The 14,788-nt window shown below is 38.2% G+C and overlaps 1 pseudogene across 1 annotated transcript; it reads right to left on the reverse strand.

Annotated features, from left to right (window-relative positions):
- Window positions 1-1,442: 1,442 nt before the first annotated feature.
- LOC146460894 (glutathione synthetase-like) lies at window positions 1,443-14,788 on the reverse strand (annotated as a pseudogene). The gene is made up of 13 exons (XR_014857540.1): window positions 14,391-14,788; window positions 13,412-13,487; window positions 11,769-11,944; window positions 10,314-10,350; window positions 10,026-10,099; window positions 8,551-8,631; window positions 8,183-8,266; window positions 6,623-6,694; window positions 4,455-4,576; window positions 4,106-4,175; window positions 3,492-3,573; window positions 2,775-2,961; window positions 1,443-1,935 (listed from the first exon to the last, which is right to left on the reverse strand). The product of XR_014857540.1 is annotated as a glutathione synthetase-like (transcript).

Below are 14,788 nucleotides of genomic sequence, written 5' to 3' on the forward strand. Positions count from 1 at the left end.
AACGTGAAGTGACCAAATTTAAGGTTTTATGGAGAACGTGAACGCATGATGATTAATTTTCCTTTTTGTTTCTTAACCTTAAACCCACCCCTACGACGTTAGCCCCTGGAGAGTTAGCGTATTTATTCAGAAAATGCGAATATAATTGTTAAGTTCTGTGTCCGTTGGTGTGGTCCTATTGTCCTATTAGGGAGCTTAAGCAGCGAAGACGGCAACGCCAGCGAAAATGTCACCTGAAAACACAAGTTTATTTTTATTCATTTGTGCTACTTTGCGATTACTTCAGCTCGTTCAACTTCTACAGAAAGGGCGAAATACCCAGGAATCAAATTGGTAGGAGTGGCGTTCAAGTTAAGAAAGAAAATAAAAAAATTCCCTGACGTGTGTTCATGATCTCCACAAAACCTTGAATTTTGTCATCTCATGTTATTGAATTTGGTCATCTCTTTGTTCCACGAGGACATAAAGGGCACAGTGCTGTTCGAAGGTTCATTTGCTGCCCCCATCTCCAACAATAACGGAGTAAAACAAGGCTGTGTCCTGGCCCCCACCCTCTTCTTCTTCTCCCTCACTACAGCTGCAGTCTTTCGCCTTCAGTGCATCGGAAGAGGGAGTGTTTCTCCTGACGTGTTCAGACGGTAAGCTGTTCAATCTCTCCCGCCTCCGAGCCAACAACAAATTCCGTCAGCTCTTGCTCCGAGATATGCTCTTTTCTGACGACGCTGCTCTGCTCTGCTGCAAAGGATGTCCTCTACTGCATGTAACTTACGTCAGGTTCCAGACCGGTTGGCCGTCCAATGCTTCGCCTCCTTTGCAGACGAGGGAGAATGGGACCGACACAAACAACGTCTGCAAAGGAGGCTATCCAATGCTATGCTAAAAGGACGTTTGCGTCACAACTTTCACCTCTGAAACTAGATTGCGGCCAAGCATATTTTCACAAGTGATGGATGGAACTTTTCAGTGATAAAAGAGCCTGTGAGTACGAGCCACTTTTGCAATTTATTATTGTGAACATGGGCTAAATCTCGGATAAGTGCTCAAAGTAGATAAACTTTGTGCCCTGAGATTTACTACAGTAATTAAAGCTTATTATTGCATTTCATCAAATTATAAACGTGAAGGGTCATCGTTTAGAACTAGTGAATTAGGAGCTTTAGTATGGTGTGTATTCTCCAGAACTAACAGTTGCAACTCTTGCAAAATTCACAATCTCGCCTGAGTGGGTTTGAGCACAGCTCGGTGTGCAAAAAGTTCCAATCACAAAACTTTTAAGAAAGTAAACTTGCTCCATTCTTATTTCATATTTGTTATCTACTTGCCAAGAGAAGTTGATGGAAGAGTATTTAGCAAAATCTCTTTTTGAGATAAAAATTGAACATGAGGCTCTTAAAATTCACCAGTATTAAAGAAGACGCGCACAGGTCATTGTTCTCTCCCAATTTTACTGTCCTTGTTTATATTCAACAGTCACGCTAGAATTGCCATTTCAACTTCTCTGTGAGTTAATTATAAAAATAATTGTAAAAATTGTTACAACTTCAAAATCAAGCACAGATTTTTTTCCGTCATGCAAGTATGAGTCAGCGGCTTCTTTAATTACCACCCTGTTTAAGTAAGCTAGCTAAAGCTAGAGCTCAAATTGCTTTTAGCAGTTACGGAAGATGAAATTAAAGTTGATGATCTTCAAAGGACCATCCGTTAAGGTAGTTCTGTCAATTTATTGTACTGAAGTGACCTTTTGTAAAGGATCAGTGCTGAGAACCAGAATGAATTATGTCCTCGAATTCCAGCAATGTACCAATATGACGTTACACCAAATATGGGCTGTCCATAGCACCTGTGCCAGCGAGTATTCCTCCTTCCTCGTGCTCTGTCGTTTTTGACTTAACTGCGTAACCGATCTCTTTGTTTAGTAGTAGTTCATCTCCGCGGCTGAAAATCAATGATATTTACATGCTATGATGAGGCGATTTTACCAGGAAACGAGAGATCCTAATTGCTCATCGTGTGAATACACTTATTCCACCTACTTCAAAAAGATCGCGACTTTCCTCTCCACAATATTGTTCTGTCTTTATTGAAGGTTTTATGGTCATGACGGCCATTTTAAAAGCAGCAACATCACAATTTATGTGACAAAAGGAACTTTGAACATTTAGGTAGCTAACATTCGGATTCGGAAACCAATCAACTATCAAAGTGTGTGAATACAATAACACTGAAGCGCGGTCGACATGCTACATGCGTCCTGAACCCCAAATGCGATGAAATAGGAGCAGTTGTACTAAGTTTGTTGAATTGGATTTCTATGGAGATGGAAATTTGGTGGGATTTGATTTTTGTTATGGGTTGAATCTACAAAGTTAAAGAACTTTAAAATCCGGAGGGGGGGGGGGGGGGTGTTCCATAAAGCTATTTTGAATGCGAACAGTTGCAGTCTCCATTTTCAACATGATTGAAAGTTCTGGGCAAAAATACCAAAAAAATGAACGAAAAACTGAAAACGCATGTGCCTGCTTTCAAGCACAGTTATCTTCATCAAACTATGCCAGCCCAATACATCGTTGTCACATCTGATCTCAAATTTGCAGGCCCGTACGTCTTTTATAAATCAAATTTTAGGCAACAGCTAGTTTTGTTTTCCCTCGTTCATCAATGTTCAATTCCTCGGGAAATCTTGGTACCTTTGAGAAAGCGAAAGTTGCTCTTTCCCGTGCATGGGGATGATCATTTGTTGCTTATTAATTCCCTTCCGCTCCCTACAGGCTTACCTGATTAAAATACCCATAATTCCAACCTCAGGAATGACGTCAAGGAACTGAATACCAGTGAAGTCCTGGCGCACTAAATAATTTTTGTTTAATTTAGGATGGATGCGATCCATGAGTATATACTGCGACCTACTCTCGGGGTTGCTATGCAACGTCTGACGTATGTCTTCTCCAAAGATGTTATTACCTGCATTGAAATCAAATCATAGTTTTATAGTGTCCATGCTTGGATATCACAGCAATTTTATATAATCTATTTTTCCAATGCGATCGGTACATTTAGTTTAGGTTTTGCTGTACGTTTTCAGAAGTAGCCTGTAGTTTGGAAAAAAGGTCTATTACTTTGTTGTCAGCGACTTTGTGTTTTTATTCACCGATAAAGTAGTGATTTCACTTGGTAGTCTGGATGTTACACAAAGCAAATCAATCATATTATAGGTTACGATTCGCCAAATATTTCTTTTGAACCATGAAGAACGTTCTTCCCATTTCATTACATTACTTGGAAGCTATCTGTTGAAATTGTTTCCTGCATGCATAAATATTAACTGAGAGTCTTCGAAAACCTTGGAAAGGTCACAGAATTAAACTCTGGCCGATGACTGTTTGGGACAATGAATATCAAGAACGAAAAATAAAGTCTGATTAAAAATAGGCTGGGGATAGTCACATTTTTTGTATTTTCACTTCGAGTGAAATACGAAAAGCTTTACATACCTCCGCCTTCTCTCTGAGGCTTCAGCACGTAGTTTTTGACGGTTTTCAGGCAGCATTCCATATTGTGGTCTCCTTCCCGGCCCTATAATTAACAGAAATGAGATCACTGTTTGTAATTTTCCAGCGTCACCAATATCACGTTCTGCTTATTATCATCTGTGCTGCGGAAGCCGAGCCCAATAAACTACACATAAGAGAAGACATCTTTCCTGCTGCAACTAAAAAGACTCAAGAGAGCACAACTCCGCCAAAAAATCCTGCTTTTTATTTGACACGCCCGTAGGTTACTTCAAAATTCAAGGTACTACTAAAATAATCTTCTTTAACGCGTTATTTATTTGCCTCGATAAATAAAATTAGTCAATAATCTTACGACCTGATAGATTAAGTAGTTTCATAATTCAGTTTAATTTTCTTTCTATTCCCATACTTTAGTCTATACCTTTCTTCAATGCAGGATTCTTAATTATTCGCATTTTCTAACATAAATAAAGTTGTTTTTGTTTTTGTTTCCAATTCCTTTTTCTTTCTCTATCTAGGTTTATTGATACATATCTTTTAAACTGGGCGAGAAAGTTCAACAAAGTGTCTGTAAACATTGCTTGTGTAGTTACCAGATCAAGTGTGTATAATCCAGTGAAAGTTTTTCTCACTCTGTCCACTGAATGCTTGTCGGGTAGGAACCTAAAAATGAGATGTTATGAAATCAGCTATGCCATTGACTTCATCATTCACTTGTCAATCAACAATTAACTTTACATTGCGACTTTAAGAAAGACATTCAAGCACACTGCCCATCGATTTTCTTCATCAATTACTATAACAGAAATGCGGTTTAAATAAAGAAACATGCTGCCCCTTGTTACTTGAAAAAAATCGTGTAAATGTCACAGAAACATGTAATTTATAATAGAAGCTCTTTCTTTGACTTGTAACTTGACAGAAATTCTCACTCAGTCTTACCTTTCCAAAATTCCAGGACCAGCTAACGCTTGCTGCATTTTCTTTGTTCCCACCAACTGATGTGCCACTGTCGGACATTTAATGCAACGGGATAACTCTAGTGTTAAACGAGCTGACCATTCCTAAGGCATAAAAAAAAGAAGAGTCAAACAAGACAGTCATGGTGTTGTAATGGTGCTGTGTAGTCTGTGACTGCGTGGAATAAGACCTCTCTCTTTCCCTTGTAATAAGTCCCCCTTCCATTTTCTTGTAAGAACTGAAATAGGTTCTATAAAGAAGTTCCAAGGAACACTCGGCAGCTCGAACAATGGAAATGCAAGAGTTCAAAGCGAAGAAATCACGTCTCGAGGACAGAGGTAGGGAGGGAATCTTCCAGGGACTTTCTCGGATTTGTTTGAGCGCTTCAGGGAATTCACCTTCCAAAAACTTGTAAGTTTGATTATGAATTTGTACTGAAGTACTATTTTAATTGACCTATTCTTCGTATAGTTTTCGCGAAATTTCTGAAAAACACTCTTTGTATGGATGAATATAATAAATGAACTTCAAACAACACTCGCATTATTTCGTTCGCACCGCTTGCGAGTTGGCTCCTGGAAGTGAAACTCTTACACGTTCGGTTTTCAGGTGTACTGTTTGTTTTTATTTTATAGGAAAGCTCTTTGCCTTTTCATTCATGAAACGCCGTCATTAAGCAATCAAACAAATCCTTGGGACGCAAGGGCCAATCTGATCCCCTCGATTTGTCAAATCCTCGAGACCCTGTGTCCCAAGGATCAAATTTCTCCTCACATTTTCCAAATTTGTACTTTCACGTTTGTTTTTGGGCGAATTCCCGCCCCCCCCCCCCCCCTCCCCCAATCCGGATATCACGAAAATTTGCTGTCATTTCAAAACCCAAAAATATTTGACTGTCAGCAGAAACAACGAAATAATTGTCAAGTTTGTTAAAAATTATCACCCCAGTGCAATAAAACTGTCGATTAGTGCCTCTGGCCAGAGACAGAGTAGGTCGGTTTGGATTGAAACTTGAAAAATATTAGGCTAATGTTTTTCAAGTTCTCGCATTTTTGTTTCCAAAATACGCTAGAACAGATCACAATTTGTTTCTTTCAAGAATTTAGTTGATTTCGTTCCTCTCGTCATTCTAGAATTATTTGGCAGGTGATTGAAGGCCTTATTTCATCATTTTTAACAAAAGATACCAAAAACCCCATGATACTTCCCCTTTAAGCAGGTCTTCAACGTGTATCGAGGAAATATAGCAACACGACTGAATCTTCCTCTTGGGTCAGCCGTCCTTACTCTTTTGATATTTTATGGAGCGAGTAGTGAAAAGACTATTTTGTTGTATATTGTTGTATTACTACTTTATTGTAGTTGTTAGATTACGGTTTCCTTTCTTCTTTTGTTAGGAAACCATTCTTCACATGACAAAACACGTCGTTTTTGAGAAATGCTGCCATCCACTATTTTGCTTCATTCGTGGGTCATCTTTGCTAGAGTTAACTTCTACTCTTCGATCTCCTAGAAATACGAGCGCGGTATGGATGCGTTTCCATTTAAGAGGTTTCAGGATCGACTGAAACAGTACCCTGCACTGACCGGAGTAGTTAAAACAGTCAAGAGACGTGGAAAAAGTGTGATGGAATATCTCGAGCCTAGTTAATAAATGAGAATGATGTATTATTCAGTAAGTTTCACAGGCAGCAGTCGAGCCTAGGACCTTCCGATTATTAGCTCGGATGCTCTTTCACTGAGCTTTAACAGGAGACTCGTGGACGTATACCTTCTTTGAAGGTTATAACGCGTTCATATCTCGTTGAGATCTAAGTGTCATGGTATGAAAGCGAGAATGCTATACAAATGCCAAAACAAATGCTAATCAGGTATATGCCAAATGAATGCCATTATCAAACGATTGTAATATAAATGAATGTGCAATGATACAAAGTATCAAATGCGGTAACGTCCGTCAGCAATGATTAAACTCTCTTGTATCAATTGCCTTACCAATGCAATCGAATGTACCAAAATATAAGCAAATAATGTGCAACTTCAGTCTTCCTTTCTCTACGACATGAGATGGCTCACAACAGCCTTTGATAAGAAAAATCACTGCTACATGAAAACAGTGAATCAAATTTGATTCATACGCAATGGCATACCTTTTCAGTTGGATCTGATGTCTCGGGTCATAGCCTGCTCTAAAGTAAGCCACAGCAACTTCCATTCCATCTCTGTTGAAGTAGAATAAATTTGCACAGTAAATTAGTCACCATATACAAAAATCATAACGAGATATTACCTTGGTAAAAGAAACTAAGAAACTTTATACGACATATATAGATAGGCCATGACCTAACTAGGGAACTTTTAAGAAATATTCGCTGCATTTTCAGAGTTAAGCGGCAAAATTCAAAGTAATTTGTTTCGCAATAATCATCTATCAAAGTAAGATGCCTAGCCCATCGCACCCCATCCCTTCGAAAACAATAACAGAAAAGCCATGCATAGAGTGGATCTACCTCCCTGGCCAGCAAGGTTACAAGTTTGAATGTTCGTGGCATTGTGCTACCTGGTCAAGTTATTCAAACAACGTTAAATTTAGGTGGTGTTTACACGTGGAACTCGTTTATACCGGTATACCTTGTGATTTCATGCCACGTTTACATGAAAGGACACTTCAATCGATCAATATGATTGTTTGAATACATAAGTCAAAACAAATATAGCGTCCAGCGTAATCTGGCTACTTGCTAGCTACGGCCCTTTCAGCTGTCAGTAATTCTGGCAAATTCTTGGACGAATAATGAGCTGTGCAAGCTTGCAGCACGTAAGAACAACTTATATTGCTCGTATAGCAGCTCTCAGGGGAGTACACCGATTTATATACCGGAATATGTGATCATACCACTTTTTTTTTTTTTGTACTGGTAAGATTTTTCTTTCCGGTACAGCAACCAGGAAGAACTCGGTGGAATTTTGAAGAGGTATCACATAAACAAATACAGAGCCACAAGAGGGAACCTGAATGACCCCTTACCAGAATGATAATCATACCGGTATTGTGTAAACACCACCTTAAGGTGGCTGGCACCAGTTGCTTAGATGCAACCTTTTGCAAAGCTTAAAAAAATTGTCGGGATGGGCTCAGAGCGAGCTTAAATTGTCGAAAATAGAAGGTGGCTCTGAACCCCTCCCTATCGTGATTTTAAATGTGTATCGGAACATGTTCATCACAGCCCATGATAAAAATGGTGGTCACTGAGCTCGTGTTCGAGTAATAACGACTTGGGGCTACGTACAATTGGGAGTGTTGTTAACAGTTTATACTGTCGTTGGGGTAACCTATTATTTCGAGCAAATAAATGTCTTGTTCGCTAATGATTAATCATTTTTTTATTCCATTTTTGAGGTGCCAACTGATAAAGAGTGGTCATATTGATCTGTTAGAGTACAAGTTATGGGGAGTATTGGAAACTGTTCTGATCCACAATAAACGAAATTTAATATAAGTACATAGGTAAGGAGGAGCGGCAGTGGAGCAAGTGTGGCATTTAAAGGTATTTCCTCATTTTGTAAGCGTTGTAATATCCACACATGCGTGCACCGCTAATGCAAGTGTGTAGAAATGGGCTAAAACATTAAATCAAGACCAAACATAAAATATAATAAAGGACAAAACTGAAGGGCGAGTTTAAAATAAAGATGGAAGTTCAACTTACACAAGCAGACACTTATCGTTGTCCATTTCACAGTTGTTATAAATGTCAGTAAGGGTTTGCCTGATCACCCTCACGGCAGAGTTTCTGCAAAACAGGGAAAAGAAAAAAAATTCAGATGTACTCCAAAATTATTTGCACTTAAAGCGATTTCAAACTGGACCAGAGACCAACTCCCAACTATCAGCTTCGGGAACCAATTCATGTTGAAGTGAAAATTTAAAACTAACGGAAATGAAGATTTGCTTGAACATGTTATCAGGAAAGACAAGGATTTGCAAGAACTCATCATCATCATCATCATCATCATCAGCTCTATTACCAAGTAGAACCTGTAAACCATCAAGCGATCCGTTCATCTGATTGATTACCTTTCTTTAATGCGATATTCCAGAATCCTTTGGTCAAAGATATTTTCTTCGTTAGGTCTAACGACGAACATAATGACAGCACTATAATAAAAGTAAGGGCATGTTAGTAGTTTGCAAAACAAGGAAATCAAACAAGAAAAAACAAGAAAAACAAACAAACAAAGTTAAAAAAAACAAGATGCCTGCTATACTGGCATTACGCGAGATGCTGGGGCTGATTCATTTATTCCAACTGTATGCTTCGCCGATTGATAAAACTATCCTTGCTAATGGAATAGTTTGAGTCACGACGATCGCGTTACGTTATTTTCCGTGTGTTACGCGACTCAGACTATCAGCGGAAATTTGTCAAATTCCATTACGATAACGTAAGCTTCTCAATGACCTCTTTTCTGTCTCGCGTCGTGGCCTAAGACTGTCAAACAAAGCACGATTCCTTCACTAAGAACTCACCAATTTCCACTGTTTTACGTGTCGGGTGCTTCTTAGAAGTTATTCTTTCGATTTACCGCTTCAAAATGGTGAAATTTTCTTTTGAAAACGGCACACTTGAGTCCAGAACATGTTAAAACAATATGGCGCGACTTAATCCGTCTTTAATAAATATATCAAATGATGCATTGACGTCACACAGGTAGGGGTGAGTGGGTCCCCTCCCTCGCGATATAAGCGACAAGAATGGATTTTGATTGGCCTGCTGTTGTTGAAGACAATCAGAACAATACATCCCGAGTAGGAGAGGGGAGAGTTTAATGAACAAGATGCCTGCTATACTGGCATTACGCGAGATGCTGGGGCTGATTCATTTATTCCAACTGTATGCTTCGCCGATTGATAAAACTATCCTTGCCAATGGAATAGTTTGAGTCACGACGATCGCGTTACGTTGTTTTCCGTGTGTTACGCGACTCAGACTATCAGCGGAAATTTGTCAAATTCCATTACGATAACGTAAGCTTCTCAATGACCTCTTTTCTGTCTCGCGTCGTGGCCTAAGACTGTCAAACAAAGCACGATTCCTTCACTAAGAACTCACCAATTTCCACCGTTTTACGCGTCGGGTGCTTCTTAGAAGTTATTCTTTCGATTTACCGCTTCAAAATGGTGAAATTTCCCTTTGAAAACGGCACACTTGAGTCCAGAACATGTTAAAACAATATGGCGCGACTTAATCCGTCTTTAATAAATATATCAAATGATGCATTGACGTCACACAGGTAGGGGTGAGTGGGTCCCCTCCCTCGCGATATAAGCGACAAGAATGGATTTTGATTGGCCTGCTGTTGTTGAAGACAATCAGAAGAATACATCCCGAGTAGGAGAGGGGAGAGTTTAATGAATAAATTAATATACAGATTTGTGACTACGAGGAAGAGAAAAAAGAAATCGACCCGTTTTTAGACACGGTATGCCCCTTCAGGGCATCCCGCGTAATAAAACAGCAACAACAACAAATACAAGTGGAAAGTAACAACCTGTCTGATCCATATAGTTCCCAGGCCCTTATGAGCCCTTTAACTGCCTCATCTATTGCAGGATTTGGGGGTACCTAAGAATGCAAATATAGTTGTTACAATAAGCTAGTTTGCACTTCAGCCGAAAAAACGAAAAAACAGAACAAAACAAAAACAACAACAACAACAAAAAATCAAAGAAAGACAAATAACATCAACAATAATAACAATAGCAACAACAAACAAAAAGAGTTTCTTCCAAAGCTCCCGGATCAAGAACATGAACAACATATATCAAAGCAAGGGTACCTTATTTTCTTGGCGGCCCATCAGCTGCAAGAGGTATCTAGAATGAAAAAGAAGCAATTTAGCGACAGTGACTGTTCCATATGCAGTTGTTTAGAATAAGCAATACAATAAAAAGTCTTTCGAACGTGAGTCATTGACTTTATAACCGATACGACTGCCGATTGGACAATTTCAATACTGATCCAGATGGATATGGTCTTTTCATTGTATTTGTTGTATGATATCTCAGCGATAGTAAAATCCTAACCTGCGCAGTATGTAATTTATATTCGTTAAATGAAAAAGCACGAAAAGAAGATATTAGTATCCAATGATATGTTATCCAGTTTTCTTTTAAATGATTCCTATTATTGGCCTTTTTGCTGTTGTCTAATCTTAAAAGAAGTACTGTAGACATGTACGTCATTTTGTCTTTCTTGAAACGTTTCGTTCTACGGCTCCGTAAAAAAAAATGCATGTAAGTTTATGTTGTAAAGCCTCGAACACAGAAGTCTACTAGCACGGGATTAGGATAGGATAGGATAGGATAGGATAGGATAGGATACGGGATAGGATAGGATAGGATAGGATAGGATAACATTTAATTTAGGTACGGTAGTTTCATCAGCTACATTATTATTATCAACTAACTACCTATCTACCTAAAAACTAAAATTATAAAAGTAAAAAAATAAACTAAAGTAAAACAGTAAAATAATGCTGCTTTTCTTGGAGGCCGTGTTTAAAATCTTACCTAAAACTGTGGCTACTCAATTTAGTATTAAAATCATTCAAGGAAGTCGCTTGGCTTAATTCCATGGGTAAACCGGCTGTTCCACAACTGAGCTCTACTGTATGGAAACTTCTCAGTAATACAATTACAAGGTCGAAACAGTATTTCTATGGAAAACTGCTTGTTATCTAGGTAGTCATAGTACCCCGTGTCTTCAAACCGAGAATTGCGCTCAGTGAAGTCCGAAATGATTCCGACGGCATTTTAGGGTCACGTCAACGTAATAAGGATTACATTCCGACTTCAATCCAATCTGCTATAATGCTTGTGATTTTTCTTTGTGGCATTTGGCAGTCATAGCCTAGCGCAGAGCTGGCCGGTTGAGCTTGCACAATTAAAATGTCAAAGGTATTTGCTGACCTCGGTCGACTGAAAGATAGTACTTCAAGTGTAAAACATACACATAGTTTATAGCGAAAAGCTCTTGCAATAGCCAAAACCTGTACTCTCTTGTCAATTGTGGAGTACATTAATGTCTTCCATTGTGTTGTGGAATGGAAGGTAATAACACCTTTACAGCAAATATATCCCCCTTCTGAAATCCTTTACATGAAATTAGTGAAACTAAATCAACGCAATAATTAAGAAGGAAAACAAAAGAAAACAGAAAATAATAGGGTAACTCCTAACCCCACCAGTCATTCCCACTTTCTTTAGTGTATTGAATTGTAAATTAAATTTACCTGTGCATTGCAGTAATAATGCAAGAGGCCGTAATACCTCAAAGTGATATCGTATTCATTTCAACCTGCTTGATATAGATTGGATCACAATCAGCTTCGACCGCAGATTGATAGCCGTTTAACCCACCAGTTGCGTCAATCAAGTAATCTGAACGAAAGATGCCCAATGACACAGGCTGAATGGGATAAGATACGAAAATGGTTGGTAAGTATGCAGCGCAAGCTAACTGGCTTTATATGTATATATAATGAAAAGACGAAAGAGAGCAGGTTACAACAACGTAGTCAAGTACTTAAAATAACTACATAACAAAAGTGTGGAAATATGTATTACACTTAGTGTCTACCAAAACCATGTATTAATACTTTAAGTATTATTTGAACATTTACGGGGATTACAATGTAATGTAAAATTCACACGAGAAAAACACGCTAAAAAGGTAGAAAACGAATCAATACATAGCAATATAATTGATGCAGACGTTTATATATATTCTCTTTTAAATGGTACAGATTAAGTGCTACTGGGCTGAAAGTTAGGGCAAAACTTTTTGCATTATCATGATCTATAAACTATTTCTGGGGATAGGTCTGATTGTACAATTGTTGGAAAGGGGTTTTAGTTCTTTGGAACCATTCTTTGAAATCATTTCTTTGAAACCATTCATTCAGTCACTCTCTTTTTTTAAAACTGCATACAAGATATTAAAACTAAAGCTGTCCGACGTTTCGATGATGCTATTATCATTTTCAAGGCAAAGTGCCTTTTTGTTAGTGGTTGAATATAAATAAGTGAAAAATTTTTTTTCTTTGTGATTATGTAAATAACTTTTCGCGGATGGAGTCTTCTTGCACGTTCAAAACTGGTTTAATAAACTTGTTGCGGTATTTTTTCAGCGCTGCATGAAAAGTCATTATAGTTTATTAAAAACTCTCTTGCAGTAAAAGAACTGAATTATCGAGTACAATTTACAATCTTAAGGCAACTATTATATAACGTATAGTAATTTACAGTTATAACAATGATAATAACAATTGAATCACCTAAAATATTTAAATGTAAAAAAGTCCTCCACTCTCTTTGTCCTACAGACCTGAATGTTCCGGGAAAGATAATACTTTTGTGTTTTCTGAAGTTAAGGTGTAATAATTAGGCGCATCCAGGATTGGGCTGGGAAGCAGGTGGTTTTAGTATCAAGAGCATATCGTACATGTGCTTGCCAACTGAAGAAATTTTGATCATGTAATTGCCATAAATATTTATAAGAAGCTCTCGCAATTTTCCCGGTCGACTCCTTACAGTTTGAATGCGACGACGGTTGATTGTCGAAATAATTCCACAAAAAGTTAAAGGCTGAATTTGGAGATAATACTTAATTTGAAGAGACCCAACAAAGAGAAGATGCATGTGGGAGTCTTCCATTAATTAAGCGACGCGAATTTCAGTTATACCTTTCAGAAACCAGTCTCTATAAAATGTGGCTTTGTTTCCAATTCTCATAAGTAAATTGTACCACAAAGGAAATAGATGAAAATGTTTCTCGATCAATAGACACCTCTGATCAAAATTTCTAGGGTTCCTTTAATTTGATAAAAGGATAGGATGGGATATTTACCAGGCATTTAAAGTAACAACAACCTACCTGAGCATTGCCTTGTTTCCAAACCTTGTCGTAAATATCAAAGAGTTTTGATGTGAAGGGATCAGCGGCGATTGTACTATAGTGAGATAAGGAAAAGTGAATTAACGATTTGGAACTAAACGAAGTTTAATTTTACTATAAATAGTAACGTCATTGCTATAAGATGTTCTCTGTAGCCGTGAATTATATACCCGCTATCCGAAGTTCTTGTTTAGTGTTTAGCGGGTCACTTTCGGAAGGAGGAGGGGCTGAGGGAGAGAGTGGGGGGTTCGGGGGTTCGGGGGGGGGGGGGAAGGGGCTCTCATTAGAGCGAATTTTGCTTTTCAAAATTGAATAGATTTGGCGACAACACCTTTAAACTAAGCTAACAGGTCAAAACAGTTAACCCTAACAGTCAATGGACTTTTAATCAAGGGGGGGGGGGGGGGGGAGGTCGGGGAAGGTTTATTATCGCACGCACTGGGGATGGAGGAGAGCTTATAGGCTGCATTTATCGGATTTTTTTTTTTGTCTTTTAATTAATGTTCTGTGGTGTGTTTTTTTTTTTTTGTTGCAGAGGGATTAATTTCGACAAAATTTTTTTTCTGGCACATCTAATTAGCCAGCTAAACTAGTCTCAATAGAGACCTGACTAAAACTAAATTTTAAAATACAACATTGTAATAACGATAATGGACAGACATTGGTTTTGAGATGTTGTTTCGTTTGACCGCTTGAGCTCATCAATGTCATATTATTAGGCAGGGTCAAAAGTGATTCGCTAGGTTGAGTAAGCTGTCGTTTTTCACAATAATCCCCAGTGAAGGGACAATGAGTAGTCAATTTGTCATGAAATGTGGTTTTTTTTTTGTGGAAACTGAATGTTTTGACCAATAATGAATTGGAATTTGGGTGAACTATTATTATCATTATTTTTCGTTGACACATGATCCTTTTATCATGCCGCCCCTTCCAATCGCTAACATAATAAATTTTATACCACGAAAGCGCGTTCTTGACAAACTCGTAATCCTGGCTGACTTTGTGAACTAGCAATTGAAAGTCCATCTGTACTTCGTTCGCAGCGTTGAAAAGCTTCTGTGGAAACGGTGAAGGATACAGAGTGAAAGGAAGATGCTTCATATTTCCGTTGGAATCCTTACAAATCATTCCATGGCAAAGGCAATAATCTCTTGCTTCTGACTCAAGATACTTGAGTTCATCTTGGGAAATCTCTTGATCGCTGATATGCGAAAGTGCCATTGTGGAGAAACAGTGTTACATGCACTTGATTTGTAGAATTCCTGAAAATTAGAAAATAATTCACAAAGACTTCTAGTTGGTTATAAACGGTCCAAAGTTAAATGCGGAATATTTTGCAGGTAATAAAAATAAGCG

Source organism: Pavona decussata, unplaced genomic scaffold (genome assembly GCF_977016875.1).
Source record: "Pavona decussata unplaced genomic scaffold, jaPavDecu1.1 SCAFFOLD_207, whole genome shotgun sequence".
Classification (NCBI taxonomy): Eukaryota; Metazoa; Cnidaria; class Anthozoa; order Scleractinia; family Agariciidae; genus Pavona; species Pavona decussata.